At 39.3% G+C, this 26775-nt stretch overlaps 1 protein-coding gene and 2 pseudogenes across 1 annotated transcript in view; 2 read left to right on the forward strand and 1 right to left on the reverse strand.

The window, feature by feature from the left end:
* The window catches only part of LOC142832196 (ankyrin repeat and SOCS box protein 3-like), an 82761-nt gene that overhangs the window by 18511 nt on the left and 37475 nt on the right, over positions 1-26775 (forward strand). The window lies entirely within an intron of this gene.
* LOC142833230 (5S ribosomal RNA) lies at positions 8296-8414 on the reverse strand (annotated as a pseudogene).
* LOC142832937 (olfactory receptor 5V1-like) lies at positions 13368-15129 on the forward strand (annotated as a pseudogene).

Genomic DNA, 26775 nt, shown 5'->3' on the forward strand with positions numbered 1-26775 from the left:
GATCTTTTATGTATAGAATCCTATCTATATTTTGACTTCTTGTCCATTTGTGCCCCTTATATATACTATATACTTGTTCTGAGTTATTGCTCTCAATAAGATTTAGGGCATAATGTTGAAAAGTAGTGGACAGAGTGGACATCTTTGTTTTGTTGATGGTTTTAATGGAATGCTTTTGAGTTTTTCTTCATGTAGCATGATGTTTGTTGACTATGAACTTGCATGCACCATTGTTATGTTGAGATGTTTTCCCTGCATTTGTAGTCTCTCTGGTACTTTTATTATGAAAGGGTGTTAGAATCATTTTTGGCGGAGGCCAAAGAGGCACTTTTGCATCTACTGAGATAATCATGTGATTCTGTTCATGGGTCATTTATGTGGTGGATTATGTTTATTGATTACAGTTGTTGAGCAATACTTGCATTTGTGGAATGAAATGACTTCATCATGGTTGATAATCTTTTTGCATATTTTTTGAGACAGGATTTCACTGTGTGGAATTCATGGAAATTCGCCTGCCTCTGATTCCTGAGTACTAGGATTAAAGGCATGTTTCCACCATGCCTGTTTGATATGTTCTTGAATCTTCTTTGTAAGTGATAAGGAATTTTGCATCTGCATTTGTCAGGGAGATCGCTTATAATTTTGGTTGTGTCTTTATCTGGTTTTGCTATTAGTCTAATACTGGCTTCGTTAAGAGAATTTGGAAGCATTTCTTCTATTTCTAGTAAATGTAATAATTCAGGAAGCATTAGTGTTAGTTCTTTACAGGTGTGGTAAAATTCTGTGGTGAATCCATCTGGTCCCAGGACTGTTTTAGTCAGTAGGTCTTTTATTGCTGCTTCAGTCTAGTTTGTGGTAGATCTGTTTAATATTTTTTTAAATCTTTTCTTGATTAACTTAGTCGGTCATGTGCATTTAGAAACCCATCAATTTCTTTTAGATTTTCCAACTTGATGGACTATAAGTTTTTAAAGTATGTTCATGAGACTGGATTTCATTGGCAACAGATATAGTGTCTCTCTATTTGCCCCTAATCTTGTTAATTTGGGTCTTTTCTCTCATGGTTTATTTGTCTAAGGATTTATCAATAATTTCTAATTTATTTATTTCTACCCTGATCTTACTTAGTTTATTCTATCTCCTAGTTTTGAGTTTAGTTTGTTCTTGTTTTTTAAGAATACACACCTTTAAGTTGTTTATTTGAGACTTTTCTGAAGACTTTTCTGATTTTGTGATCTGGGAATTTAGAGCTGTGAATTCTCTGGACCTTTTGTGTGTGACACACACACTGTTGATTTTTAGCTCTATAGCCTTGGTAAGATAGACTGCATAGAATTACTTTTATTTTCCTGTATGTTGAGACAGCTTTGTGTCCTGGTATGTGGCTAGTTTTAGAACCTCATGGATTACTGAGAAGGATGTCTGGTCTGCAGTATTGAGTTGAATGTTCTATATATATGTTAGTTCTGTTTGATATATAGTGTCATTTAGCTCCATTTTTTTCTCTGTTCATTTTTAGCTTGAAGACCTGTCTTGATAACTGTTTTGGACTTAATGTGTGATTTTTTTTTTGTTTTTGTTTTTCGAGACAAGGTTTCTCTGTAGCTTTGGAGCCTATCCTGGAACTAGCTCTTGTAGACCAGGCTGGCCTTGAACTCACAGAGATCTTCCTGCCTCTGCCTCCCAAGTGCTTGGATTAAAGGTGTGTGCCACCACCACGTGGCTAATGTTTGATTTTTAAATCCATCTTTGTTTTATGAAATTGGGTACATATTGTAAAAAGAGGGCCCACTTGTGCTTCCTGGCCACCCTGCTAGCTTAGCTCTGAAATAACCACACAGAAATTGTATTCATTAAAACACTGCTTGGCCCATTATCTCTAGTTTCTTATTGACTAATTTTTTTTCTTTCTTTCTTTCTTTCTTTTTTTTTTTTGGATTTTCATGACAGCATTTGGTGCCTGTTCTGGAACTAGCTCTTGTAGACCAGGCTGGCCTCGAACTCACTAAGATCCGCCTGCCTCTGCCTCCCAAGTGCTGGGATTAAAGGTGTGTGCCACCACTGCCCAGCTTTGTTGGCTAATTCTTTGATTATTTATTTATTTTTTTTTGTCGAGACAGGGTTTCTCTGTAGCTTTGGAGCCTGTCCTGGAACTAGTTCTTGTAGACCAGGCTGGCCTCAAACTCACTAAGATCCGCCTGCCTCTGCCTCCCAAGTGCTGGAATTAAAGGTGTGCACCATCTTAATTTAACCCATTTCTATTCATCTGTATAGCGCCACATGGCAGTGGCTTACTGGGAAAGATTCTAACTGGCGTCCATCTCAGGCAGAGGATCCATGGCTTCTCCCTGACTCTGCTTTCTTCTTCCCAGCATTCAGTTCTGTTTTCCCTGCCTACCTAAGTTCTGCCCTATCAAAAGACTAAGGCAGTTTCTTTATTCATTAACCAATGAAAGCAACACATAAATAAAAGGACCTCCAACACCAGGTACACCTGTGTTTTGTATGATTGTTTAGAATAATAATGTCCTCTTGATAGATTGTTTTTCTTACTTTCATCACTTCTAATTTGTGTTGGTCTATTTTATCATATATCAAATAGTGACTCCTGCTTATTTTCTGGTTTCATTTAGTTTGAACACCTTTGTCCATCTTTCTTTCAAAGGTATTGTCTAGTTTTGGTGGCAAGATAGTTTGCTTGGAGGCAAGACAAAGGATCCTGTGTACTGCTCCAATAATTCAAGTTTGTGTGTTTTGATGGGGAAGTTGAATCTCTTGCTATTCAGTTTTTGAAAGGTTTGTATTAATTCTTTTCATTTTGTTGTTTTTCTTAGTCCTTACTTGCTCAACAACTGTCTTATTACTGTTATTCTTTCTGTGTCACTTCTTAGATTTAATCAGTCTCTTATGTTTGATGCATTCCCTCCATTAATCTTTGTAGAGAGCTGGCTTAGTTCTTTCTTATCAATTACTGTACCCTGCTTTTTTTCATGGGAAGTTTCTTTCTTCCTTTGTGACAGGTAGTTCTTCTGGCAATAGTAATCAGATTTGGCATCTTTGAAATTTCAGGACTTGAAGTACATTGCTTCAGCTCTTCTGGATTTTAAGTTTCCTTTGAAAAGTCAGTTGTTAATCTGACAGGCTTGCCTTGGTTCTGTGTATTTCTTGTTTTAAGCATGGCATAGTTTGCCTTGGTGAAGGGCTGTTCTTTCTGGTTCTGTTTGGTGTTCTGTAGGCCTCTTGTGCCTGGATTGGCATCTCTTTACTTATATCTAGAAATTTTTCTTCTATGATTTTTTTTCTTAAAATACTTGCTATGGCTTTAACATAGACTTATTCTCTTATGTTCACACTTTTTAAACTTCGCTTTTTCATAATATCCTACAAATCTTGTATGGTCTGTTGCTGTATTTTAAAAAAAATGTTATTGACTTTAAGAAATAGTCTCATTTCTTTACCTTATTCTCAAGTCCTGTTAGATGTCCTGTATTTATTCTTTTTTTACTATTTGCTCTCAGGGGGTCCCACCACCCAACTCCAAAATAAATACATGGAATTTTATTAATGCCTGGCCTTAGCATGTTTCTTGCCAACTTTTCTTAAATTATCCTGACTACTTTTTGTCTCTGGGCTTTTGCCTTTCTCTATTCTATGTGTCTTTCTTTACTTATTACTGTATGGCTTTCTGTGTAGCTGGGTGGCTGACCCCTGATGCCCTCTCACCTTCATTTCCTGTTCCTTGATCCTCTCTTCCCAGATTTCTCCTCCTCTTCTTTCTGCCAGCCAGCCCAACCTAGCCTTTCTCCTGCCAGTTACAGTTCATTCAGCTCTTAGACGAATCAGGTGTTTTAGACAGGCAAAGCAGCACAGCTTTGTATCATTTTATAAATATTCCACAGGATAAACAAATGTGACACATCTTAAAATAATATTTCACAACAGTGTCCTGTGTAGGATATTAGTCCTTTATATGATCAATTCTGTTATTTGGCCTTAGGTTTTTAGTTGAGTTTTTCATTGCAATTTGTTATTTCTTCTGTATATCTATTTTTTTGTTGAATTCCGTTGTATCCTGTGTTGACTTCCTATTTATTTCATTCATCTGTTTTTTATTTCTTTTTAAGGCGATTGTTTGAATTTGTTCAAATATTTTTACATGTCATGGGGAGCCTGTTACTATGGGGTTGTTGATTTTTTTTTCTTCTCTCATACAATACATCCTGATTGCTTCCTCCTCTCCCCTCCCCTACATCCCTTCTCCTTCTGGTCCACTGTTCCTCCATTTTTTTTTCAGAAAAGAGCAAGCCTCCCAGTGTTATCAGCCCAACTTGGCATAACAATGTACAATAAAAGTAGGCATAAACCCTCATATCAAAGCTGGATGAAGTAGCAGGCAAAAGAATCAGAGACACCTGAGCTAAACAACCACAGTATGTGTGCGAGGGCCTATGTGCAGGTCCGTGCAGGCTCCATGATTGTTGCTGCAGTCTCTGTGAGCCCCCCTGAGCCCTGCTTGGTTGATTCTGTGGGCTGTTTTCTCCTGGTATCTTTGAACTCTCTGGCTCCTATAAACCCCCACCCCCACTCCCATTTTTGGAGGATTCCCTTGCCAAATGCTTGTTTGTGGGTCTCAGTATCTGTTCCCATCTGCTGCCGGAGGAAGCCTCTCTGATGATGATTGGTTTAGGCACTAATCCATGAGTATAGCAGAATATCATTAGAAATCATTTCATTGACTTTTTTTTTGTCAGTTGTGTTTGGTTATACCCTAGGTCTCTGGGTAATCCAGCTTCCTGATCCTGGCCATCTGGGTAGTGTCCACATAGTCTCCCTCTCATGGCTTGTGCCTCAAGTTATACCAGTCATTTGTTGACCACTCCCTCACGTTCTGAGCCAGCATTGCCCCAGTGCATCTTGTGGGCAGGACAGGTTGTCGGTCATAAGTTTTGTGGGTAGGTTGGTGTCCCAGGTCCACCACTGGGAACCTTGCCTGGTTACAGATGGCCTGTTCAGGTTCCATATCCTCCTTCACTAGGAGTCCTCACTAGGGTCACCCTCATAGGTTCTAGGAAATTCTACTGTACTAGTGTTGGGGACCAAGAAGCCCCCTGACCTAAAGTACTGGCCAATTTTCCTCATCCTCTCTGCAAAAACAGCTTGCTGCCAAAACAGCTTTATGAGCAGACAGCTGTGATACAGTTCTCAGAATGATCTGACCACAAGGTGCCAAGACACAAGGTGCCAAGACATGGCCTAACCACGTAGATGTTTCTAGAGATATATTGCTTCCTCCCTGGCCTAGGGCGCGATAGTTTCCGCTCCCCTCTAACCCTACCCCTCCCAATCAAAACCACTCTATAAGAATAAACCCCTGCCTGCAATAAACGGAACCTAGACGCATCTCAGACTGACTCTGTCATTCTTTATACGCGCTTGGTTCTCTTTCTCTTTCCCCCCATTCCTACCCAGGTGATCCTGAACTCGAGGCCCAACTAGGGTTTGCCTACTTTCTCTGTGCCCACATTCACCTAGGGTACTTGCCTGCTTCACTGAAGCTTGGCAAAAGCTCTACCACACTCTGACACCACTGGCCTTCTCAGAACCAATTAAAACATAGCCAATTACTTAATAATCTTGACAATCTGTGCATGTGTTGAAAACATTATTTGCCATTCCCTAGCAATGTAGTTATATATTATAGACTATGACTTACTTGTCATGCAGTTATTCTAGGCTATGAGCTATAAATAAATAATGAAATTGATTTACCTATCTAATGAGATCATCAATAGTATCTAAGATCTTTGAAATGAACTTTACAAAATCAAGATTTTCAATTAGTAAAGACTGTAGAATAAAGTGTTTTGTCTCTACCTGGGTGATCATAAATAAATAATTATTAATTGATTTCATTCTTTCCACCAACAAAGGTGATAACTTTTGGTCCCCATAGTAAATGAGTCTATGGAGCACTAAAATAAACTATGAACTTTTTTTTTGAGAGTTTTCAACTTACTTTTGGTACATAAACGACTGGGATTAACTAAATCGCATTAAGTTAAAACAAAACTAAGTGTAGACTGCTGTTTTAAAATTCTGGCCTTGTCTTTCCTCCTCATTTACTTTAGACTGAAAACTTATGGGGAAAACTAATCTCTTAAAGTGAGGAAAAAAGATGTATGGCATATGGTGGGTGAGTGTGTTCCTGGGTGCTACGCCAGTGCGGCTTGGATGCCGAAACTGGCATGGGATGCCCGGATTCGGATACAGAGACTTCAATGCAGGGAGAAGAACAGCAACCTTTATTTTACCCCAAACTAGAGCCTTTTATACCTTTAGGCAGCTTGCCGGAGACATGCTAAGCAGCCAGACATCAAGATTAGGGCATCTGTGTACTGGGAATGCTTATGTGAAAAACCACTTGTCAGAAAGAACACAAACATCCTTGTTGATTACAGAGGACAAGGAAGTTTAGCTGTTGGTCAGGGGGAGAGAGGGCAGCTAGATCACACCACCTGGTGAGTCAGGAAACACATATCTTTGTGTCAATACCAGGACCAATAATACATAAAATGATGGTTACATAAAAGTTCAACTTGAAGAACCAAGGAGTTTGTCAGGGTTGCTTACAGGAGCTGGGATGATTTAAATATTGCCATGTCACCAGAAAGTCCACCCCAGCATGAATGATGATTCATGAATGTTGTAGCCTTGGAGTTCTCTGCTAGACATACAGGAAGCTCCCCAGGCTGGAGAATCTCCTCCAGGAAGCTTAGCTGCTCAGACAATGTTCCCATCAGAAGTTGTTTACAACTTCCAGAAGCTTGGGCAGGGCCCTTGTGACTCTTGACTCAGCTCCCCAGGACTAGTAAGGTTGTTTCCTTACTAAGTCTCAGGAGCTCCTTCAATGAGACAATGTTTCTATTCAGAGGAACTGCTACACTCCACTCCTTTGATGACTCTAGTTTTCTCTGCACCCTATTTTCTGTGATAGTCTCAGCCTTCCTGTTAGTGACAAGAATACCTATGTATGACACAGCCAAGGTTACTTGTTCTTAAGGACTATGCCAATGATTATGACTCTCTGAAATACTCTTATCTATTGCAAAAGTCAAGTTTTGTTCCAGGACAAGTAGCAAATGACAGCACTAGCATCAGTGCAAATATTTAGAGATAGCTTGACAGGCACGTCAAGATAATAGAATAATTGCATGGCAAGTAACTCATAATCTAGAGTATATAATTACAGTGCTAGGAAATGGCAAAGGATGTTCTCAAAACATGCACAGATTGTGAATATTCTTAAATAATCATTTGTTAACTAGTTCTGAGACAGCCAGTGGTGTCAGAGTGTGGGTCATGTGTCGGAGCTTTCTCCAAGCTGCAGTGCTTCAGGCAGGGTACCCTAGGTGAGTGTGGGCACAGAACTAGGAGTCCAACCCTAGCTGGCCGCTCCTGCTCGCCTTGTCCCTTGCCGTTGGCATGTATCCCAGCTCAGCTTTCATTTTGCCCCTTTGCCATTCCCCAGTGAGGCCTGGACAGTGGCCTCCTTGCATTCTGCTCCAAAGCTTCACAGCCTGCCTGCTCCTGGCAGGATAGAGCCTTCCAATCAGATGCTTCCAATCAGATTGCTGGAGATGACATAACTGTCCCCCAAATGGCCTTAGCAGTGTGTAAGAGGAGCCTGCAAGCTTATGTCAGGGCTTATACCCCCTAGCTCTGCATCCACACTCACTTAGGCTACCCTGCTCCACAGCAGCTAGGCAACAGCTCTGTCACATGACCGGCACTCTAACACCACTGGTCATCTCAGAACCAGTCAACACACAGTCTGCAACTTAATAACACTCTGTGCATGTTTTGAGAACATTCATTGTCATGTACTAGTAATGTAATTATTCTAAAACTCGGGTTACATTCCATTCCAAGTCTGTCTGTCCCCAGTGCAAGGGGAGCAAGAGTCCAATCTTACCCACCTGCCTGTGGAACTATGGAGCTGGGGAGCCAAGTGCTATGCTGTGTGTCCCATGATTGTGGTCAGTTTAGAGGCTGGCCTGGGCTGCGTGTCACTCAATACAGCCTCTACCTTGTGATTCTTAGCTTCCTTCCTTGGCCCTGGGATTCCCCACTGGGGTGTTTCCTCTGTAGGTTTGCTGCATGCCTGGTTAGATTTTGAACTTTGTCAGAGGTGGGTGGGCCCTCTTTCCAGGGTGCAAATGGAGGTGGCCTTGTCTGGCCCAGGCTGGCCCTGGGCCCACAAAAGACCAAAAGGAAAAAAATGGCCAAAAGAAAAGCCTACAGCTCCCAGTATTCCCAGGTGGTCCCCCATCCTAGTACTAACCAGGCCCGACTCTGCTTGACTTCCTAGATCAGACAAGATAGGGTACATTCAGGGTGATATGGCCATAGAAAGAGGCAGCACACGCTGCAGGAACCCTAGAGCTTGCTGCTTTCCTTGCCCCCACACCTGACCTCATGACCTCCAATACCCCTTTTGGCCACCTAGTCCAGCCAAGCCCAGCCAACACTCCACCCCTGTCCTGTCTAAAGCGCACCAGGCTGCTCTAGGCAACCCACCTGCCCACCTGCCAGCAAGGCTCTCCTCAGCACTATGCCCGGGCCGGGACCCAGGATACAGGGCCAAAAGTTGCCATCATTACCAATGGACATTCTCTCCCTTTGGTCCCTTGTCTTCTGTTCCTCACCTGGCACCTTCACCCTGCTCCAACCAAGCCCCTGGTAGGTTTGCTGGCCCACAAACCAGCTCCCCCCTTGCCCTGGGCCTGTGGTCCAGTTTGCGCATACATCTGGCTCCCTTGGTGGGGAATCCACTGGTGTCAGATTTGACAGGGCCTCAGGTAACTTCCAGGGCATGGACTGGCTTTAAAACCCAACTCTACCCCTACCCCCACCTGAGGCCTGTGGCTTGGTAGGCAGCTTTTGCCTTTGGGCAGGTGAGAGCCCTCCTCCATCCTGCAACAAGTTTTGTCCCCAGTGAAGGCGGCATGGGGCTTGGGGTAGGAAGGTGGGCACCCGGGTTGGGAGTAGGGATCGGGGCTGTGTGGTGGGATGGGGTGAGATGAGGAGTTCGAGGTCCTGCCGGGGCTGCATTTTGGCAGCTTTGTTTTCTGGCAGCGTCTACCACAAGTTCCCAGGGGAGGTGCCCAATTAGGTGCAGGCAAGGACGTTGGATGATGGCACAACATAGTTCTGTCCCAGGACCTGCCACTGCCTCCACTGTCCTGCAGGTTCTCTACTGTGGTTCCTGGATGGATCCCTTTGTCCCTAGGCACTAGCCTCTCATCATTGGGGAACTATAGGCTCCCCCTGCTTGTCCTCTTCTTCCTCCTCCTCAAACTCTTACTCCGTCACTTGCTCCTCCTCTCTCTTCTATTACTTTTCTTCCTGCTCCTCTCCCTCATCGTTTTCCTTCTCCTCCTCTTTCTCTTCCTCCTCCTGTATTGCAGTTCCTCCACAACCCTCCCCCCCCCCGAACAGTGCTCATCAAGAATCAAGAAATCCAAAAGTCTGGGACAGTGTTTGAGAGACTGTGTGCAGGTGCACTTGTGTGCATATTCGCACAGGCATGCACATGCGCCAGAAGTCAGGAGGCTCCTTGGTTCTTTTTTGGGAAATGAAATGCCAACACCTAGGCTTCCAGTTCTGCCCCATGCCCACTCACACGAAAGCCTCACCCCTTTCTCCAGCAGGGCCACCCAGTCCCCCATTGCAGAAGCCTCCCATGAAGTCCTGCACCGCGCAGAGAAGAGGAGAAAATGGCAAGCTGGCCAGCATGGAAGATGCTCCTGGGTAGATGGTTCCTAGGGAACTTGGAACTTGGGCCTTGGTCCTCTCTGCTTGTGGTCAGTGGAGGCAGGGGCAGGTCCTGGGACAGAACTATGTTGTGCTATCGATCCTTATCCACCACTCCCTCCATTAAAGAAGACGCAAGAAGAGGGTGAAGAGGACCTGGGGGAGGGAACTGGAGAAGAGGAATGGGGTGAATCACACTTGGGATATAAAATCAATGAAAAATTCAATTGAAAAAGATGTATTTTATCTATAATACATCTGTGATGTCAGTTTTTCTGTTTTTAGTCTTGTACATATATATCCATGCAGGCATCTAGGCAGGCCAGAGAAATGAAATCATCTTACCAGGAATTACAGTACGTTGTCAGTCCTCTTCTATTGTGCTTTTATTTGGTGACACCTGTTTTTCACCTACAATGTACAGAATGTGATTCCCATCACATAAGTGGTCTACTGTTCATGTACATTAGGAAATATTTTTTATAGTGTCTTGAAAATATGGTTTGTTTTGCTTTTCATAACTTTACAAATTACCTTGAGATGATCATATTTGTATTCCAGTCTTCTTGGATGTCAGAATTTGACTGGACTACATTTGGTGTGTCTGATTTTTGAGTACTTGGATAGAAGTTGTACTCCCAATGTTTTCTATTCACAACCACATTTTAATAATGTAAATATTCAAGTGATTACTAGAATAGAATATCAGAATCATTAAATACCTCATGCCTATATGTAAAACAAAGTTATCTATCTAGTAGAAGTACAATTAAGTTGGATATATGTATATATATTTATATATATAATGAAAAAGTTGAGGATTCAAATGTAAGCCCATGCTTCTACAACTATCTCACTTTTTTTTACAAAGAGGTCAAAAACACACAATAGAGAAAAAACAGTATCCATCCTGATCATAATGTTTGTGCTTGTAATTATTCTTCTTTATTTGAAATTTCATAGAAAAGTAGAAAACTTATAGAATTTAGATGTATGTATTTAATGAACCTGGTTTAAAAACCAGCAGACTTTTCTCTCTCTCATATACCATTTTGTCTCTATATTATATAGCTGGATAATATCCATGAGCCACCGGGAGTCCAGTTATATGTTGCATATTCAAATGAGCTTGTGTCTATGTTACAGAAGTTCTCTGCTCTTTAATGTTCCTCATGTGATGACACACAGACTTAATGACTTATATTGTGTGCTAATGAGTAAATGTTCTAACTTTCTTTTCTACAATGGAAATATTATTAACAAAAATGGTATGATAAGTTCATTGAAGGATTTTTGCTGTGACAAAAATTCTCTTACTATCACCATACTTTCATACTTTTCTTTGGCCACGTGATTACTACATAACATTGTGTCCCTATGAGGCAAGTCCAACCTTTTATATCAGGAAAAGTCATTGTTATCTGCAGAAGAAACTGTTGAAAAAGACAAAGAAAGTCTTACACCACATAATTAGCATTGGCCAAGTTTTCTCAGGTGTGAAATTTCCATGAACTATTACAAGGAACAAAAATGGCACTTATGTAATGTTAAATTATGTTAAAACTTACACCAATTTGATTATCTCTGTGACCCTATTACTAAGTTGTAGTAATATGGTTATTATCTCTAGAGTTCTTGTTATTCTGCTAACACTTTGTGTGAATCCTAAGAACAAGTGCTGATTTCTTTTTTGTCTACTGATGTAATTTGTTGCTGGATCATTTACTTTCTCTTGCTGAAAATAAGTACTGGTAATATATTTTGATTTAATTTATATACAGTATTTTATGGTTATTGATAGATGTGCTATAAAATGCAGTCTTAAAGTTGCTATAATTTATGCTACATATGGTCTACTTTTACTAAACTATATCTCATTATATTTTTCTATGTGAAAGAAACTTGATTATTCTCCAAAGAGAAAATCTTCTTATGCAATAATTTTTAGATCTATTATATGAATAGAGGCATATCAGAAGTGGTAAGAAAGTCTGAATTCTAGGTAGTTTTCAGTAGAAATGTAATCCTTTCCATACAGTCATTTTATTAATTCCCATTGTATGTTTACAATTCCCAATTATATCACATAACCATAAAATATATATAAAAAGATTGAATTTAACAAGGCTTTCCTAAATCCCTGGTCTAGAAATTTGTCCCTGCATAAGATTCTCGAACTTGTTTCTGAGAACTGTTCTTGATAAAAATCTTTTATTTTTAATTACATGACAATTGTTAAAACTAGATTATCTTTACATTAGAATGAAGAGGTTGATAAATACATGAAGCCTTGACATGAAGGGAAGAGCTGTGTTCTGTATAGCAAGGACCATTCATTTCATAGAATACATTGAAACACTAATGCACAAAATTAAGAAACATGTGTTACCATGTTTTGTTGTGTGTATATTTATTATATAATATGAATAATAAGATAGATTTATGAATCAGAATGTTCTAAAGTATATTTCTTATAATTCATCTTTAAAGAGCCAAATTTCTGAGAGAAAAAGTAAGTTAGTATATAAGTAAACATTTGTGCTTGAAGATGCTACTATTGCAAAAAAAGAGCCTTATTTTGCCTTCGCCACTTCTACATTTGAACGATTTACACATAGGATGATATTTGAGCATACCATTCTGTTTCAAAATTGGAATAACCTACTAATTGATATGATTCATTTTGTTTCTATCATTGTCATTGTTATTCACACAGAAACACCCTTTTTCATCTTTGTAATGACATACACATATTTTGTAATTTCTGTAGTAGTTTTCTCTGTTATATTTCAGGATTGGAATTGACTGGTAATAGAAGTTTATTTACTCTGAAATATGCTATGAAGTTGTTGCTGCTTGAGGAATGAAAAGGAGTGAAACAGGGCCTTGATATGTGCTTTGTGATGACCTCAAAATCATAATTCTTTGATCTTAGTTTACTAAATGTAGGGATATAAATCACTATGTATTATTTATAATATTTTTCTGTGCATTTTTAACTTACTGAAGAAGTAGTCACTGTTTTCACCAGAAAAATAAATAGAAGTAGGATTATAAGATATAATATTTCATATTATTTTCTAACCACTTTTTGCAATGAGTAATGTGTGATGTTATAGAGAAATCTTTATAAGAACCACAAATCGAACAAAATAGTTGATTTTTTACTAACTTCTCCCAGTTTCCTGAACATCTTTATTATGCTTGAATTAATACAAATGCTATTGTTCATATCTTTTAACATGTGGTGTTATAGTAATAGAAGCATTTCTATATTTATTTTTTCCAAATAGAATATATGAGTTATTCTCACATATCTGACTCATTGTTGATGTGACTACCTGTAAATTTGGTTATTCCTAGTAATAAAGTATTATCTACTAATTATTATATATATATATATATATTTGTATACTGTGATACATATATAATAGAAAATTTAATGTAGGCATTTGTGCAATGGAGTAATTATAACTTAATTTAGACTAAAGTAGTATGTAGGAAGATCCACATAACAACAGCCACGAAGGCAATCCAGAGAACCCGAAGACATGCTTTACAAAAAGAATATATTTTATTACACCAAATTTGAAAAAGGTAAAAGAAATGAATAATTTTTTGATAGGTACCACTTACAAAGTTAAATAAAGATGAGATAAACTATTTAAATGTACCCATAACTCCTACTGAATTAGAAGAATTTTCCAACCCCTACACCCAAAAAAGTCCAGGATTAGATGGCTTTAGCAAAGAACTGTACCAGACTTTCAAAGACTAGTTAATGTAAATGCCAACACTCCTCAAATTATTCCATAACATAGAAACAGAAGGAACACTGACAAATTCATTTTATGAGGCCACAGTTACTGTGATAGTAAACCACATAAAGACTCCTCAAATAAAAGAATTACAGACCAATTTCCCAGTTGAACATAGATATAAAACACTCAATGAAATACTTGAAAAACAAATCAAAAACACACATAAAATATTATCTACCATAATCCGATAATAGTAAATACAATGGAGGTAAGACAATTCACCTTCTACCACATTCTGCTGTTATCCAACTTTCTCAGCACCAGGATTATTAATTAATCACTCAAATACTCATTCTTTGCTTTTATTTCCCTTAGAAACATCGCTGTGGACATATAATATGGACGTCTACAATCTTTCTTTCATTTATATATTTTTATATATATTTATATATATTTCAAATATATATATTTGGTTTTTCGAGGCAGGGTTTCTCTGTAGCTTTGGTGCCTGGCCTGGAACTAGCTCTTGTATACTAGGCTGGCCTCGAACTACCAGAGATCCACCTGCCTCTGCCTTCTGAGTGCTGGGATTAAAGTCGTGCGCCACCACCAACTGGTGGACGCCTACAATCTTAACACAGTGACTTAGGTCATCCTCATAGAGCTCTCTGACCTCCCGGAGGTGTGTTATCATGGCCTTTATCACCATCTATCAAATAACTTTGCTGGGAAACAGGGTCATCTTCATGGCCACAGTGACTGAGAGAAAGCTACAAACTCCCATGTTTTACCTGTTGGCAAATCTGTCCCTGCTCGACATATTCTGTCCATCAGCCACTGTCCCCTAGATGCTCAAAAATCTCTTGACTGAAGATCACAGCATTTCCTTTGTTGGGTTGTTTGCTGCTCTATTTCTTGGTGGCCCTAGCGGGGACTGAAATTTTCTTGCTGGCTGTGAAGACTTATGACTGGTATGTGGCCATATGTTTCCCTCTGTGTTATTCCCACATCATAACCAAGGTTCGCTGTGTGCACCTGTTGTTAGAGACCTGGGTAGCTGTGTTTCTTAACTCCTTTCTCCACACAAAGTCTACCTTTAGTCTGTCTTTCTGCAAGTCCAATCGAGTAAACCAGTACTATTGTGATGTCCCACCTGTGGTGGCCCTGTACTATTCATCCACCTACATGTCAGAAATGCTTGCTTTAATGTTAGAGGTATTTTTGGTGTTGGTTCTTTTCTGATCACTTTGATCTCCTACATATACATTATGTCCACCATCCTAAAGATCCAGTCAGTGGAAGGGAAGCACAAAGCTTTCTCCACCTGTGCTTCTCATCTTCTTGTCGTCTTCTGGTCTATGGCACAACAACATTTACCTCTATCCACCCGTCCTCCAGTCAACATTGTCCTGCTAGAGACAGACTCATCTCTATGCTATATGGGGTCCTTACCCCCATGTTAAACCCAACTAGCGACAGTCTGAGAAACAGAGAAGTCAAAGGAGCACTCAGAAAAGTTTTACGTCTTAGGATATGTTCACAGAAAACATGATTGAAGAGTCTCTCAAACTCTTCTGAGAATCAATATACAAAAAAAGGTAGCAAAGTACTAAAACAATTATTATAGAAATAAATTGATAACAAACTTGCATTTAAATTCACATATTATTATGAACATCTTTGTATCCACTTTAAAGTGTGTAATTGAAAGATAAGAATCTTTGATACTGCATAGCATTGGTAGGTCACATGAGATAACAATATCTGTTGCTTCTTATCTGTATCAATCGCTATATCTACATGAATGCCAACCTATATATTTACAGATATCTACATCACCACTTTCTTTTTGGTTCTAATCTACATTTATCCATGTAGTTATAGATATTCATTATGTTTCTATTTTGTCTTGTTCCTTTTAAAAGACTTTTATATGTGACCATGAGGGCCTTGCCTGCTTGTTTATCTGCTTCATCCTCACAGTGTCCATAAGAGTGTGTTGGGCCTCCTGGAACTGGAGTTATGGAGAATAGTGGTCACCATGTGGATGTCGGAGACAAAATCCTAGTCTTGTGTAAGAGCAGCAAGTGCTTTGATCTTCTGAAATATTCCTTCCACTGTAATTTTATAAATTTTTAAATTTACATATTGGTTTATTATAGGTGTGTGGATGTTTTGTATACATACATATCTGTGCACCAATTTATTCAGTAACTGGATGCCACAGGAGGACGTTATATTCCCAGGAAAAGGAATTTAGGATGATTGTAGTTCATCATCTGTGTTGTGGGAATTAAACATGGGTCTTCTTAATCTCTGAGCCATCTCTAAAAACTCCCTAATTTACTTCAAGTGATAAGTTTAAAGAGTCAAATTGGTTTTATTGATTATAAACACTGTGAGTAACAACTAAACCATGATAGTTACCAAATATCTATCATTTTGTGGTGAGAGTTCTTGAAAATTTCTAATTCCCACTAAGTAATGCATGTCTGATATTTATTATATTGAACGTACTATTGAAGTAACATTCATAGGTACAAAATATTATTTATTCTGCTAATACTGTGCATCTGTGAGTACAGAAAATGAACAAATGATGAAACACCCAAGGATGAAAGTCATGAAACAGTTTTATTTTATTCGTAAGACAAGGCCATGGGACACCACTCCAAACACCATGGCCTGAGTTCAGCTAAGCAGACCATTTTATTCCTTTTTTCTCCTTTTGCTTGCTTCCTGACATAGCAATCCATATGTATTTTGTGCAAATAATTTGATTGACTGTAGTAAACTTGGTTAAAGTTTTCTAAATTCCCCCCAAAGTAGAAAAAGTTACTCAAACAGTAGCACTTATCAAAAGTTCTTTTTAGTACCGACTTGGGAGGGGAGGATTTCTGTTACAGGCAGCACAGTGAGAAACTTTAAAGAGTACTGACTAGCCTGATGTAGATGTCTCCTTTATGTTTTCAGATCCTTCAACAACAAATTCTCTTTTATCTCTACACTCCTAAATTCTATTAATGAACATATCTTTTGTCTGTTTCTTTGAGTTTGGTTCCTTCAAATTATTTGTCCTTCTGTGACGTGATTGTTTCACTAAGGTTAATCATCTCTATTCATTCATGTTGACACAGAAAACTTTCCTCTAGGGCACAAAACAGTGGATGGTATTTTTATAAGAATTAAATTTTACCATTCATCTGTTGAACACAGTTTGATCTCCTCATGTGAATTGTGAGTTATGGATCGGTAAGTACGAAGAAGTAGAGCATGATTTTTACAATATTAATTTATTTTATTTTAGAATATTTTTATTATTGCTTGAAAGGTTTGTACATACATATAATGTATTTTCATGAAGTCCATATCTCATTCTCTCTGCTCTAGTCAATTCCCCATCTACCCCCATTATTTTCTTCCGTGTGTGTGTTTTATTCTTCTAGCTGATTCCATTCAGTTTTGGCAGTGTGTGTGAATGTTGTAGTGTTATGTCATGGGTATGGATAGTTTTTCATGGGTCACATCCCTGAAGAAAACTGAAAATTGACATTCTCTTTCTTTTTATTTGGTTTTTCATGGCATGATTCCTTGGGTAACAGCCTTGGTTGTCTTGAAATTGGCTTTTTAGCCAAGGCTATCCTCTGTCTTTGAAGTGTTTGTATTAAAGGTGTGGGCCTCCGTGACCAGGCAGATTTTACCTTTCTTGGCACCCATCATTGCCAGTTCCTCTTCAGATAGATGTGGGATTTCATAACTAACCATCTCCTTCCATGTTGGGATTTTTGTCTGATTTGATTTTGTGCCTATGCTGTTCAAACTATTACAATTACTGTGAGTTCACATGTGATACTGTACAAGTATGTCCTAAAAAACACTGTTTCATTAGACATTCACTAACTCTGGCCATTAAAATTTTTCCATGTTCTTTCCTGTCAGGATTCCTGAGCTTTGGAAGGAGGGGCTACAATGTAGATGCCCATATAGAGATAGCTAAACACACTCAAATCTTTATTACCAGCACGTTGGACCGTTATGGATCTTTGTGTGTAGAGCTATATGAAGCACAGAGACATTACTCTAGGGAATGAGAGATAAACTAATATGTTAGTATAACAATAACTAATTAATGCTAAGCTGGGCATGAAATAGATCACAAGATTTGAAACTTGGTAGCACTGTTTAATTCTTTTATTCCTCTGGAAGCATGAACAGCACCTTCCGGCACAATGCAACCAGCTAGCCAGTAGGGGTGAAGCTTCCAGGTCAGCAACAACTTTACTTCTTGGTATTCCATGACTCAAGTTTTTGATGTCATCAGCAATAGGGTTTCCCCATCGTTTCTGGAGAGTAACCAAGAGCATTGACAACACATATAATGTTCAGGAATCCGAGCCATAATGACCCACAACTCCCATAATATGTAACTAATTCCTGTAATGTTTTACATAATTGCCAGTGGTGTCTACTTTGGGGAATTCATCTGCTCCCATTACAGGGTAACTTCATTTAAAGTCTTTGTATACATATTTTAGGAAGCTTCTGCAGGATCAGGTTTGCAGGTGAATTTCTTTTAGATTTTTCATATGCTTTATTTTCTTATTTAAATTTATTTTAGAATTTCACAAGAGAGTATTCTATTTTTTTGTTTCTGTTTTTATTGAGCTATATTTTTCTCCACTCCCCTACCTCTTCCTCCCCTCCCCTTCTACTTTCTCCCATGGTTGCCATGCTCCAAATTTACTCAGGAGATCTTGTCTTTTTCTACTTTTCACGTAGGTTGGATACATGTAAGTCTCTCTTAGGGTCCTCATTGTTGTCTAGGTTCTCTAGGATTTTGAATTGTAGGCTGGTTTTTCTTTGCTTTATGCCTAAAAGCCACTTATGAGTGAGTACATATAATATTTGTCTTTCTGGGTCTGGCTTACCTAACTCAATATGATGTTTTCTAGTTCCATCCATTAAATTTCTTTCTTTTTCAAGTTAATGGAAACAAGTCTTTATTAAGTAACTTTTAAGATCAGAACAATGAAGTCCTTATAATCTTTTACAGCAAATATATAATATCAGTGCATTGGCCATCTTATGTTAAAGGCCCTTTATCATAAAATATATGGTTTGAAACGTAACCCAAATTGAATTTATAATCCCTATAACTTCCGTACATACACATAAAAAAGAGTGAGGTAAGATTAGCAAATACTAAACTATGATGATAATTTATCATGCTTAGTTTATGGTTTGTAGAAACAGTACACACACTTAATATATGCTGATTCCTTGGCTTATTAGTTGCAGTGTCTGATGAAACAAAATGCAAAACACATGCTTGGTAACATACGTCCATATCTACAAGATGGCAGCTAGAGATACTGACAATTAACTGTCCTACAAGCAAATACCATTACATCATAATATGCCACCAAGGCAACTTTTTTATAATGAAAAATCAAAATAAAAACAGCTAGTTATAAACTTTGTACAAAATTTATCTCTTCAAATGGAAATAAAAAAAATAAAAAATAAAAAATGCTAGTGAATACAGAGAAGATTTTTATTTTTGTTACACTGTCTTCGCTCTCAGTGCTTTAATTTTACAACCCTGGTGTCCAACAATCTAGGCGACATGCTCAGAAATGGGCACCAGGATGCACTCAGTGGTGTTGAGTCTCTTCCTCCTCAGCAGGGCTGCTTGCTCCCCATTCAGAGTGGCTGCACTGGCCCTGGCACCGCCCAGACAGTAGTCATGGGACAGCACTGCTGCCATTCTGCCCTCGGCATCATTCCCTCCATACAGCACCCTTGACACCGCTGCCGGTGCCTCCAGAGCATTGAACCCCAAGTCTGGCAACAGCACAGACCCCGGGGGGGGGCAGCAGAATCTCCTGGGTCTGGGAGGCGGTGGCCACTGGCAGAGACAGCAGCAGCAGCAAGGTCCTCTTCTTCAGCCCCCTCCAGCTCTTCCTCTTCCAGCTCTGCCATCCGGGAGGCTGGTCAGCAGGGTGGAGCAGTCTCCTCCGGAGCCAGCTAGGTCCCTGCCCTGCCTGTCCCTGCGCTGCCAGCCACTGCTTGCAGCCCTGAGCACTGACTCCCCTGGCTGGGATCTTAGGGGCTGAGTGAGGCCAGGCATTCCCTCAGCAGCAGCCTGTCCTCCTCAAGCTCTGAGCTCCCTGGGCTGCATAGGCAGCTGCAGCAGGGATCCCGGGACCATCGCCAGAGCCAGGGATGCAGCTTGGCATCTAGGCAGTGTGCTGTGGATGGCGGTGGAGGCATCAGGAGTGGCAGGCTATGGTTCCATGGCAAAGTGGATCCTGGGCCCTGCCCGGTGCGCAAACACCTTTTTTGGGGGAGGAGGCTGCTCCAGTGCCTGGGCTGAGGAGCACCAAGGTCGCCAGGGCCAGATTAAATTTCCTTTATTTCCTTCTTCTTTTTTTTATTTTTCCATTCAAAAATTTACACTTCCTCCCCTCCTCCCACTCCCCTTCTACTCCCCTACTTTTCCTCCTCCCTCCCCCTCCCTGCTTGAGAGAGGGCCAGGAACCCCATCCTATGGGAAGTCCAAGGTCCTGCCCACTACATACAGGCCTAGGAAGGTATGCATCCAAATAGACTAGGGTCCCAAAAGCCAGTACATGCAGTAGAAACAGGTCCCAGTGCCAATATCAATGGCTTTCAGTCCGCCCCCAACGGCAGCCACATTTAGAGAGTTATGTTTGATCACGGGATCATTCAGTCCAGGTCCAGCTGGATTTGGTGAGCTCCTATTCCATCAGGCAAGCTGATTCAATGGGTGGACCAAACTCTCACGGTCCTGACTTCCTTGCTCATCTTCTCCCTCCTTCTGCTCTTCAACTGGACCTTGGGATCTCAGCCCAGCGCTCTGATGAGGGTCTCTGTCTCTATCTCCATCTATCGCCGGACGGAGATTCTATGGTGATATTCAAGATAATCATCAGTGTGATAGTGGGGCAAGGCCAGTTCAGGTACCCTCTCCTCTGCTGCCCAAGGACCTAGCTGGGGACGTCCTCGTGGACACCTGGGATTCCCCCTAGAGCAAGTCTCTTGCCAACCCTAAAATGGCTCCCTTAATGTAGATATCTTCTTCCCTGCTCCTATACCCTCCCTTCCTCCATCTCTACCCTTCCACTCCCCCAAGCTCTTGCCAGTCTTTCCCAACTCAGCCTGCTTCGGGGCTGAGGGCCTGGGGAGAATTTCTTAAGGTTCTTGGTGTTAATTAGGCCTCCATATAATCACTCTTTTACCTTGCTCTCTCATTCACAACCCGATCCAGTCCTTCCTGCTCCATTATCCCCCCATTCCTCCTTCAAACAGCCAGGACTCCATCTCACTTGAATTCTCTACCCTTTTTGATCCCTTGCCAGGTTCATGACCTCCATGGCTATTCCAAATTGAGTACATACTGAATACCAACTTCAAGGCTAACATATCCATATTAGAGAGGTCATGTGACATTTGTCTTTCTAGGTTTGGATTACCTGGCTCCGATTGGATAGTTCCAGCTAATGGAAATTTACAACTAATTTCATTTTTCCTTACAGTTGCGAACTCTTCCATCGTTTAAATATAACACATTTATCAGATCTATTCATCACTTGATGGGTACATAAACTGTTTCTATTTCTGAGATATTGTGAATAGAGCAGCACTGACCATGGATGTGCAAGCATCTCTGCAGTAGAGGGTCCTTTGGACACGTGCACTAGCGTACAACAGCTGAATCAAATGATATTTTTATTTCTAGCTTTCTAAGGAACACCCACACTGAATTCCATATGGCTTTACCAGAAAATAACCACTCTTTAATACACAATCTACAGATTCCATATAATTCCCATCACTACAGATTTGAAACAGTGTCTTTAAATCCACAAGTACACTTCTTAAATGAAACTGGATGCCGCAGAATTTGGTGCATATATGTCTAGTATATAATGTCTTCTTGTTTAATTGTTCCCTGATTAGAATGGAGAGTCTCTCATTTTGCCTATTGATTAATTATAGTTTGTAGTCTGTATTGTTAGATACTAGTATAAAATTGCTATTTTCATTCCTGGAACCAATTGAGTGGCTAATTTTGTACATCCATTTGTTCTAATTAAGTTTCTATCTTCAAAGCTAAGATGGGTTTCCTGTATATAAGAAGTAGATGGATTTTATTTCTTTTTTGTTTAATCTTTTTATTATTATTTATTTATTAAAGATTTCTGTCTCCTACCTGTCACCGCCTCCGATTTCCCTCCCCCTCCCCCATCAACTCCCCCTCTCTCATCAGACCAAAGAGCAGTCAGGGTTCCCTGCCCTGTGGGGAGTCCAAGGACCTCCAACCTCCTTCCAGGTATAGTAAGGCGAACATCCAAACAGCCTAGGCTTCCACACAGATAGTACGTGCAGTAGGATCAAAACCCAGTGCCATTGTTCTGGAGTTCTCAGTAGTCCTCATTTTTGCCTATGTTCAGCGAGTCCGGTTTTATCCCATGCTTTTTCAGACACAGTCTAGCTGGCCTTGGTGAGTTCCCAATAGAACATCCGTATTCTCTCAGTATGTGGGTGCACCCCTCGCGGTCCTGAGTTCTTTGTTCGTGTTCTCTCTCCTTCTGCTCTTGATTTGGACCTTGGGGTATCAGTCCGGTGCTCCAATGTGGGACTCTGTCTCTGTCTCCTTCCATCACCTGAAGAAGGCTAATATCCAGGAGGGTGACTATATGTTTTTCTTTGGGTTCACCTTCTTATTTAGCTTCTCTAGGATCACGAATTATAGGCTCAATGTCCTTTATTTATGGCTAGAAACCAATTATGAGTGAGTACATCCCATGTTCCTCTTTTTCGGTCTGGGTTACCTCACTCAGGATAGTGTTTTCTACTTCCATCAATTTGCATGCAAAATTCAAGAAGTCCTTGTTTTTTACTGCTGAGTAGTACTCTAATATGTATATATTCCATTCTTTCTTCATCCATTCTTCGATTGAGGGGCATCTAGGTTTTTTCTAGGTTCTGGCTATTACAACCAATGCTGCTATGAACATAGTTGAGCATATACTTTTGTTGTATGATAGGCCATGTCTTGGGTATATTCCCAAGAGTGGTATTGCTGGGTCCAGGTGTAGGTTGATTCTGAATTTCCTGAGAAACCGCCACACTGCTTTCCAAAGTGGTTGCACAAGTTTGCATTCTCACCAGCAATGGATGAGTGTACCCCTTTCTCCACATCCTCTCCAGCAAAGGCTATCGTTGGTGGTTTTGATTTTTAGCCATTCTGACAGGTGTAAGATGGTATCTTAAAGTTGTCTTGATTTGCATTTCCCTTATCGCTAAGGAAGTTGAGCATGACCTTAAGTGTCTTTTGGCCATTTGAAGTTCTTCTGTTGAGAATTCTCTGTTCAGCTCAGTGCCCCATTTTTTAATTGGGTTGATTAGCCTTTTACAGTCTAGTTTCTTGAGTTCTTTATATATTTTGGAGATCAGACTTTTGTCAGTTGCGGGGTTCGTGAAGATCTTCTCCCCGTCAGTGGGTTGCCTTTTTGTCTTAATAACAGTGTCCTTTACTTTAAAGAAGCTTCTCATTCTCAGGAGGTCCCATTTATTCAAAGAAGACATTAATGTCTGTGATGCTTGGGTTATACGTAGGAAGTGGTCTCCTGTGCCCATGTGTTGTAGAGTACTTCCCACTTTCTCTTCTATCAGGTTCAGTGTTTTCAGACTGAAATTCAGGTCTTTAATCCATTTGGACTTGAGTTTTGTGCATGGTGATAGATATGGATCTATTTTCATTCTTCTACAGATTGACATCCAGTTTTGCCAGCACAATTTGTTGAAGATGCACTCTTTTTTCCATTGTATACTTTTAGCTCCTTTATCGAAAATCAGGTGTTCCTAGGTTTGTGGGTTAAAGTCCAGGTCTTCTATTCGATTCTATTGATCGACTTCTCTGTTTTTATACCAATACCAAGCTGTTTTCAATACTGTATCTCTGTAATAGAGTTTGAAGTCAGGGATGGTAATTCCTCCAGACAATCCTTTATTGTATAGGATTGTTTTGGCTATCCTGGGTTTTTTGTTTTTCCATATAAAGTTGATTATTGTCTTCTCCAGATCTGTGAAGAATTTCGATGGGATTTTGATGGGGATGGCATTGTATCTATAGATTGCTTTTGGTAGAATTGCCATTTTTACTATGTTGATCCTCCCAATCCAAGAGCAAGGGAGATCCTTCCATTTTCTGGTGTCCTTTTCAATTTCTTTCTTCAAAGACTTAAAGTTCTTTTCAAGTAGACCTTTCACTTCTTTGGTCAGAGTTACCCCAAGATATTTTATGCTAATTGTGGCTATCGTGAAAGGTGATGCTTCTCTGATTTCCCTCTCTGCTTCCTTATCCTTAGTGTATGGGAAGGCCACTGATTTTTTGGAGTTGATCTTGTATCCTGCCACATTACTAAAGGTGTTTATCAGCTGTAGGAGTTCTTTGGTAGAGTTTTTGGGGTCGCTTACTATGATATCATCTGCAAATAACGAATGCTTAACTTTTTCCTTTCCAATACGAATCCCCTTGATCCCCTTATGTTGTCTTATTGCTATTGCTAGAACTTCAAGCACTATATTGAAGAGGTATGGAGAGAATGGACAGCCTTGTCGTGTTCCTGATTTTAGTGGGATGGCTTTGAGTTTTTATCCATTTAATTTAATGTTAGCTGTCAGCTTGCTGTAAATAGCTTTTATTATATTTAGGTATGACCCTTGTATCCCTAATCTCTCCAAGACCTTTATCATAAAGGGGTGTTGAATTTTTCGAATGCTATTTCCGCATCTATTGAAATGATCATATGATTTTTTTCTTTCAGTTTATTTATATGATGGATTACATGGATAAATTTGCATATGTTGAACCAGCCCTGAATCTCTGGGAAGAAGCCTACTTGAGCATAATGGACAATTTTTCTAATGTGTTCTTGGATTCGGTTTGCCAGTATTTTATTGAGATTTTTTGCGTCGATGTTCATAAGTGAGATTGGCCTGTAATTCTCTTTCTTGGTTAAGTCTTTGTGAGGTTTTGGTATCAGGGTAATTGTAGCTTCATAAAAGAAATTTGGCAATGACTCTTCTGTTTCTATATTGGGAAATACCTTAAGGAGTATAGGTATTAGCTCTTCTTGGAAGTTCTGGTAGAATTCTGCATTGAAACCATCTGGGCCTGGGCTTTTTTTGGAAGAGAGTTTTTTGCTATTACTAGAACTTCAAGCTTCTAATTCTTCATGACTAACAGGTCTATTTAGATTGTTCACCTAGTCTGGGTTTAACTTTGGTATATGGTACTTATCTAAAAAAATGTCTATTTCTTTTGCATTTTCCAGTTTTGTTGCATACAGTCTTTTGTAGTAAGATCTAATGATTCTCTGAATTTCCTCTGTGTCTTTGGTTATGTCCCCCTTTTCATTTTGGATCTTATTCATTTGCGTGCTCTCAGTGTGGGTGTCACTGTTTCAAGCTTGGACCATCAAAAAATATAAGTTCACTTCTGCGCCAAGTCTGCCAATTTTATTTCTTTATCCATACTGTCATCCTGTATCTTATGATTAGTGAATCGAGGTCATTGGTATTTAAAGTAATTATTGAAATGTGTTTATTAATTGCGGCCATCCTGTTGTCGGTTGTTGTGTGTGTTCTCAGTGGCACACCATCTTTTAACCATTATGGCTTTATTTTTTATTTTTTCCACAGCCTTTTGGCTGTGCTCAATTGTTCTTCAACTTGAATATTGCATTCTGTGCTTTCTGTTGGTTTGGTTTGTTGGATCTTTGTAGTGTTAAAAGACTTCCTTTCTCCTTTAGTCATGACAGAAAAATTTTTCTGGGTATATTACTCTAGGTTGACCATCATAGTAGCCTTTATAGACTTCAAATGTATTGTTTGGTTTTCTTCTGACTTGGAAAGTTTTCATTGAGAAATCAGCATTAATTCTGAAGGATTTTCCTTTACTGTAACTTCAGTTTTTTCTCCTGTAGTTTTTGGTACACTTTATTTGTTCTGTGTACTTGGTGCTCTAACTATCATATACTCTGGTTATTTTCTTTTCTGGCCTTATTGTTTATGTGTTCTTTGTGATTCTGTAACCATAATGTGTGTTTGCTTTATTTGGAGAAGTTCTTTTCTATGTTTTTGCTGACGATCTGGTCTATGCTTTAGACTTGGGATTAGTCTCTCTTCTTTATGCACATAATTTCAAGGTTAAGTTATTTTACTCAGGGTGTTTCAAATTTTCTGTCTATTCTTTTATTTTTAAATATTTCCTCATGTTTGCTCATTTGATCCAGATCCTTTACTTCACATTAAGTCCTGATAATCTCTCTTTTTTTATATTCATTCATTTTGAAAGACTTGCCTTATAGTTTTCTTTTTGAGCTATTGAGTTTTTCAATTTCATCTTTATAATATACATGTATGATATCATTTTCAGTTTCATCTTTATATAGCCCGAGTCAAATTCAACATTTCTATCTCCTCTTCAAATTCTGTTCTTAAGCCCTAGATTGTTTTTGTCATTTTCATCAAACTTACTTTTGTATTTTTCTTTGATATCACCCAGGCATTTATTCCCTTATGTTCTTTCTCCTTAATTTCCTTGTTCTATGAATTTCTGTATCTTTGTCCCAAATAAGTGGCTTTTGGATGAAGAAAAATGAGTCTTCAAAAGCTGGAGGCAATGAAATATCCTAGAAGAGAATTATCAGTGCAAACTTGGGCATAGTTTTAAAACCAATAGATTATGCTTGGGTTGCGCATATCAGTCATGAGGTTCTGAATTTGAGACATAACAAGGAATGGCAATTTTAAGCATTACTATCTAAACATGAAGTTATTTACTATGTTATGATTTGTTGTTTTTCAATGTGCATATTCTCTAGAGAATTGTCCTAAAAAGGAAAAGAATAAATGATGACATTAAAGAAAAAAATCATTTTTTTCTATTTCTTTGTGCCTTCTTATATTATTTGAAGTCTCTGATATCATTTATGATTGTTCTTTTAAGTTCTGGGTTATGAGGTTCACCTAGATAATTTTCGTTGGCAACCTTTTCTATAGGATTGGTTGGCTTTAGAAAGAAGATACTGGTCTAGTTTTAGATATTGTTGGTATTTAATGACGATGTCTAAGTATGTAGCTTCCTTTAATAGTTCTAAGTCTA

Source organism: Microtus pennsylvanicus, chromosome 12 (assembly GCF_037038515.1).
Source record: "Microtus pennsylvanicus isolate mMicPen1 chromosome 12, mMicPen1.hap1, whole genome shotgun sequence".
NCBI lineage: Eukaryota > Metazoa > Chordata > Mammalia > Rodentia > Cricetidae > Microtus > Microtus pennsylvanicus.